Here is a 6147-nt window from a genome sequence, read left to right as displayed (position 1 = left end):
CTATCTGCCGTATGTCTGCGTCCGTCCTTGTGTACTTATTGCTTGGGTTTTCATGAAATTCGAATCACATTTTGAAGGTTTCGCTTGGTGGATTGCATAGTGCAAATGTTTTTTTACGGTTTTTTGGTTGCATTCGGTCCAACTACGATATGGATGCGCTCTGAGGAGTAAGCTAGACTGGGATCGTTTGTAATGGGAAATTGGAATTGTTTCACTTTTCTGGGCAAAAACGAAAAGGATAATATTTGATGAAATCGTCGACAAACAAATTCAGCAAAAAGGTTATGAACTCTAATTGGAATATTCATGGAGCTGATGCTGAGTGCACTTGTAATGTTCTATAGAAAAAGTATCTTCAGGGCAGAATCATTTCAGTTGAAATCGAGAGACGTGATCCTAGGAAAGTATACTTCTCTGTAGTATTCATATCGACGAATGCAATTGATCCTATTATTCTGAGTACTGCAAGTGCATATTCGAATGGTCTCAACCGTAAATCTGGTTCATTGGTTCTTACTGACTTGAAATGCTGAAAAGATATCCTCTTCATGCTCACATTTGTCCACTAGGTACCATGACCCCGCTTTCGAAATCCGAGACTATGTAAATACTTTGAGGCTATCGCTATGACTGCAGTACTTCTGAAACAATCACCTAGGAGTTGTTTTCGGAACACCTGTTACATTCTGCAGGTTGCGCATCAAAATATCTAAAAAGAACCCAGTCAGGTGACCGGCAGATTCTCAGAAGTAAGGGATAAAAATGGTTTGCTGCGTCCGAGCATTCAAAACATCAAACTTTACAGCCAATAAAATTCAACACTTCTTGAAACAAGCACAGCGTATATCCTGACTTAACAAGTTGGTATACACTGGCGAACCGATGGAGCTAAAAAGTCCAATGAAGAAACAGTAGGAGAGATAATTCTGCTTAGTGACGAAATAAAGAGGAAGGGTATCAATTGCGTTAGACCACAAAATGTTATGCCCGTTTTATTGTCTCTTCTCCTTCAATGAGCAGGTTCATTGATCCTTTCAAAATCTAGTACCGGGCTGAACTTATCCTCCAAGATAATAGCTTCAGCACCATCATGTTGTTGTTTGTTATGGTTTCCACCTGAAATGTGGTATTAAGTATTCTCCCAGATGCCGCAACCCACTTTGCACACTGACCTAGAACCCGTGAAGAGGTTTCGTTACTCTCATCACAGAATCTACAAGCAGTGTCCGCAGATATCCCTAGCTTCCCAAGGTAATAGTTTAGGCTGCAGTGACTAGTGAACATTCCCACTATGAACTGGAGGCTCTTCTTGGTGAGGTTTAAACAACCTTTCGAGCGCTTAGGTTCTTATTCCCTCATGAGCACCCTAGACTATTCCATTCCTGGTAAGTTCACCCACTAAAGTTGCTCAGTCATTTCTTTTCATTTTTCAGTGTCATAGCCAAGAACCCCTCAGAATGGTTGGCTGTCGGCTAGAATAGCAGTACTCAGTTCCCTTTAGTACCTTTCGATGTGCTTCTTTCACATCTGTCTATTCCATATATCTCCGCCTAAAATATGTTAGTACGCTTACCCGCTAATTCAAAGTGCGCTTTTCTTAGACCAATGACCTCAGAGGCCATTCCCTCAGCTGTGAGGGATCCGTCAGTGCCCCGGGTAATCAATTGCTGGTTTAAGCTGTTGGTCACTGCCAAGCTTTCACAGTTTTCTCTGCCTCTCCAACTTCTTGTGGAAATGAAGCCTCGTTGCCATGTTGTTGTCAGTAATTCGGGATACCGCCCAGAAAGAATATCAGTCATTCTTCGATTCAGACAGCTCCCTACCTGTGTATGAAGATAGAGAGAAGTCTTCCTTCTTGATTGCTGTACGTGGCTATATGCCGTCAGTGACAGTGGCATACATTGCTATATGCCGTCAGTTGGCTGAGGAATTTTCGGATCTTCCGGCTAGGTTCCTATTCCACCGAGGTATGCCATTATGACATGGCAGCTATCCTCATATGCATTTGTAGCGCGGCAGGATTCGCGGCATTCGAAATTTATTTCGAATGTTGCGAATACCAGCGTACAGATGACGTCACCGGCACTGTCCACTCAGTTCAGACCTCGCTACAGGAGTGAAGAGCGGAGTAGGTGACGGAAAATGTCATATTTTTTGATAGACAGAAAAGTGATTACGGAAAGGGACAAGATGTCATAAAACTAATTAAAATTAACGAGCACCAGTTGTTTTGTTGGAAAAAGTGAAAGGATTCTTATAAAAAGTTTCTATGAAATTCATCCTTTGTTGAAGTTGTCAGTACCATTGTTTTTAATGAAATAATTGAAGTGTTGTAACCAGTGAACATCGTTGTTCTTAACTTCTAAACATCAATGACGACTTTGTTGGAATCTTCAACCATTGTTTCCGCTCCTTATGTCACCGCCCACCTGTAAATGAGCCATGTTGCCCCTCAGATACCTTGTATATGGGTCTCACAAATCAAAATTGATAAGACTGCCTAGGCTGACCCTGATCAATGTCTGAGGCTAGATAAAAACAGCAGGATCACTATCAATATCATCCAACATCAGCTACGGTCTAAAACAAAGGGGATGCCCTGTTATGAGTCCTCTTTACCCTGGCCGTGGAAAAGTGACACGGGATGGTGAGGTAAATGCGAGGGGAACCATCCTCTTTCAGTTCACAAACTATGCTGACGATATCAGCATCATGGGAAGAACGATCCGAGATATGCAAACTGCCTTCATCCAGATCGAGCAGGGGGCACGAAATGTTGGGCTGCACATTAATGAAGGCGAGACAAAATATATGTTGGCACCGTCAGCACCAAAAACCAACCAATCAACAACATCAAACCGCACTGTTCAAATGAGAATAATAAAGATAGGAGACTATAATTCCTATCTAGGGTCGAAAATCACAACCGATAACTCTGTTGTACAGCTCTTACTGTACAGGACAATGATCTTGCCAGTACTCATGTATTCCTCGGAAACTTGGGTTCTTAACAAGAAAAAATGCGAACTCTTAATCTTGTTCGAGAGAAGAATCCTCCCAAGAATTTTGGCCTCCTACATGAGGATGTACGACTCCGTAGCCTACATAAGGGCGAAATGTATGAACTATACCATGTCCATAAGGTTGTGAATAAAGTCCGACTGAATATATTACGGTGAGTGGGTCACTTAATCGGTATGGATTAGGATGACCCCGCCCGAAAAGTTTATAAGGGCAATATCTATGGTAGAAAGACAAGAAATGAGAAGACGGAGCAGATCCTGTCTGAGATGGAACGATGGCGTAGGCCAGGACGCCAGATAGCTTTTAGGGGTATCGAATTGGTGGACCTCGGCGCAAAACCGTGATGTCTGGAATACAGCATAGCCCACCTTATAAAAGAACCATAGATTAAAATTCGACGGGCCACGACGATGTATATCTAAAAAAAAATCATCTCGACAGGAGACCCCATCTCCTTACGAAAGTTTCCTTACACAGGCCCTCTTTTCCCTCAATTCTATGTTCAGTTTCCAATTTAACTTAGAATCCAAGATCCACCGAGATACTTCACATTGAAACAAAATCATAGCCTGTGTTCCTTTAATCACGAAAGGTGGAATTTGGGTACCCTCGTTTTGACGACAAATGGCTTCACCTCCATTTTCATTGGATTTAAGCTGAATTTGCATCTTGTAAGCCTTGAAACGCATTTTCCTCTAAACGCCTTCCATGATCTCGCCGGTAAAACCGATGGCACCATTATCAAACAGTCATTAGCCACTACCTTCACCTTGGAAAGTATTCGTAGAATTTCATGCATCACCAGAGCATCGGTTGAAGTGCTAGCTCCCAAATCAAATTGGGTTATCTTGTATCTCTGGGTAAATACTATCCATTGACTAAGACACCAATCTAATCCTATTCTGTCTACCTGCTTGACGGCTTTGGTACTCACGGTGTTGGTATTCCATATCTAGGAAGGTTGTGCTACTTGTAGCGTAATGATCACTCAACGTAAAGAGCCGTTTCTATAAATTCGCCATTGAAGTAAGCATACTGAGATTTGGAGAAGGACTACCACTCCATCATTTCTTAAGCGGATGTCCAGGACGCATTCTTAAGTATTCAACATGAAAGGAGTGAGGTTGATTGACCGAAAGTGTCTCACGGATCCATGACCGTGCCTGCCGTTTTCAATGTCGTACATATCTGGACGAAATAATTTTAACTAAATCTCCACAAGTCTCTGAGCAACATTTTCTTGGTTTTCTGGAATAGAACTGGCATTATGTCGTCTGTATTTGGAGAATTATATGTGAAGAAACTATCAATTGTTTGGCTGATTTTATCCTCGGTGTTTACCGATCTAACATTGTCATCCGATTGGGGCTGTATAACCTTCAAAACGAGATTCTGACCTACAGTCCACCTTCCTAGTAGAGAAGAAAATCTGGTATGGGGACTAGACTGTCGATTTTCATCAAAATTTTTGGGGCTTCTCGCATGTTTTAATACCCACGAATCATCTGAGAGGAATCGAAGCAGGGGATACATACCTACTGTTCCTCTTGCTATTCAGGGGATGCTTGATCATCAGTTCCGACAGCGAGGCCTTAATGCTTATCCATACCTGGGACCCCCTTAAATGACTGCCCCGTATCCTTACAAAGTTTGCTCCTTTTGTTCTACTACTCAACCTTGCCATGGGATCGACTGTATTTAAAATTGTTAGGTTTCGCCCTCTGCTAGTTTTCCGACCATTTATTATTAATAATCACTTCGTATCTTTTCATCCCGCTTTCGTATTATTCGCAATGTTGGACAGAATATGGATGGCCTGCTCTAACTGACTCTCGAATAGGATTTCAACAGACGTTCAATTCTTCGTTGACTTCTGCCGTTTTCTCCTCTTTCACTAGAGCAGCGCTTACTTCAACAGTTTTAGGGCAGGAACATTGTGCCTGATAGTTACTACGGTTAATTCAGCGATAGTGGTTTTGGCAACAAACAATTGCACTGCTTTCGACGGCCACTGCCCTCCTTTGATAAGCCTGCCATCACGAGTAACCCAGAACAAAAGTCCCCTGTGATTAGACCGGTCATCAAGCCAACGATCATAATTTAAGCCGCTTACAAATAACCAAGCTCCTTCTTGGCGTACGCTGCTCCATCTTGATTTGGGATCCTGTCAGCACCTTTTACAATGCAGGGAGGACGATCTTGGCGCTAATGCTTCGATTCATCCCCTGCCTGCTTTATTTACCCCAAGAATATGACCAGCAGGCAAACAGATCCTCCTCGGTTGCATGGACCCTCTCCTACCCCAGCTCTGCGTGCTTTAAGTCTGACTGAAGACAATTTCAAGTAGCCACTGTGGAAGTTCGTGCTTCCCTAATTACGGAACCTTAACCTAATGCAAAATCGGAGCAGCTTGCTTTCGAACAAAATCCAAGTGGCGTAGGATGGCACCTTGGCATAGTGTAAACTGAGTACTGAACGGTGCAAAACGTTTAGCAAACAAATTCCAGCTTGCTATCATATTAAACACCCGAATAGCCAGGTGTTTAGAGCGCAAGGCTGTCGTACGGAAGGTTGCGGTTCAATTCTCACTGGAGGCAGTGGGATTTGTATCGTGATTTGACGCCGGACGCCAGTCAACCCAGCTGTGAATGAGTACCTGAGTCCAATCAGGGTAATAATCTCGGGCAAACTCAATGCTGACTACATTGCCTCCTACAGTGTACTGTAGTGTACTGTTACGGTCTTGAATGAAGTGCTCTAACACACTTCAAGGCCCTGGTCCAGTATGGATTGTTGCGCCAACGATTATTATTATTATTCCGAGTTATCACAATCTCGGCAAATGCCTGATTTTACCTAATACTAGCACTAAGTGCCGAGCATTTAGGCTCGGACGATCCTACCTACTTAAAAACTAAAGGGGCGCTGGTGGTGGTGGCCGGTGGTAGATCAGTGGGAGAATCCGTCGAGCACTCCCTACAACATCGAGCACGTATTCAGAATGGTGTACTCTGCATGGTTTGAACTAGAATGTGCGAAAGTCCCAGGACATCAAGGGAAGCCGTGAGGGATTTAGGTACAATACCTGTAGCTGACAATATTATGGGAACTACAACCACCCGC

This window comes from Hermetia illucens, chromosome 3 (genome assembly GCF_905115235.1).
Source record: "Hermetia illucens chromosome 3, iHerIll2.2.curated.20191125, whole genome shotgun sequence".
NCBI classification, from domain to species: Eukaryota; Metazoa; Arthropoda; class Insecta; order Diptera; family Stratiomyidae; genus Hermetia; species Hermetia illucens.
This window is presented reverse-complemented; position numbering follows the sequence as displayed.